This window comes from Polyodon spathula, chromosome 22 (genome assembly GCF_017654505.1).
Source record: "Polyodon spathula isolate WHYD16114869_AA chromosome 22, ASM1765450v1, whole genome shotgun sequence".
NCBI lineage: Eukaryota > Metazoa > Chordata > Actinopteri > Acipenseriformes > Polyodontidae > Polyodon > Polyodon spathula.
The window spans coordinates 3,327,721-3,328,334 of NC_054555.1; positions in this window are offsets into that span (position 1 = coordinate 3,327,721).

A 614-nucleotide genomic window follows, 5' to 3' on the forward strand; every position below is an offset into this window, starting at 1 on the left:
TTCAGCTTTACTTCACTGTGAAGTATATATATATATATATATATATATATATATATATATATATATATATATATATATATATATATATATATACCGTCCTGTTTAGGACGGCGTACCCTTCTTTACATATATATATATATTACCAAATTCCTGCCTGGAAAGGACGGACCTTGGTTTGCAGGGATGGGGTTAAAACGTCCCTGCCCCCAATTAAAGGTGGGACGGTCTATGTACATCCACACACAGGTGTAATTGACACAAACGTGTTGATGGTCCACATTAACAAAATCAAATAAATTAACTACCAGTGGACGGACAGTTTTGATTCGGCCACGTTTTGAAGTTAAAGACACAGACCCAGACGAGTTTTACCCGTTTCTTGTACTCTTGTTCACTTTCACAAAGCACTATATATATATATATATATATATATATATATATATATATATATATATATATAATATATATATATATATATATATATATATAAAATAAAAGCCCTTCAGCTGTGTAGAAAGAAAGGTAAACACGGCGCAGTAAAACTAAAAATGTGTTGTTAGTCTCTGAGCTCCAATAGCAGCTAATCCTTACCCAACCCGAATCCTTACCCAAAT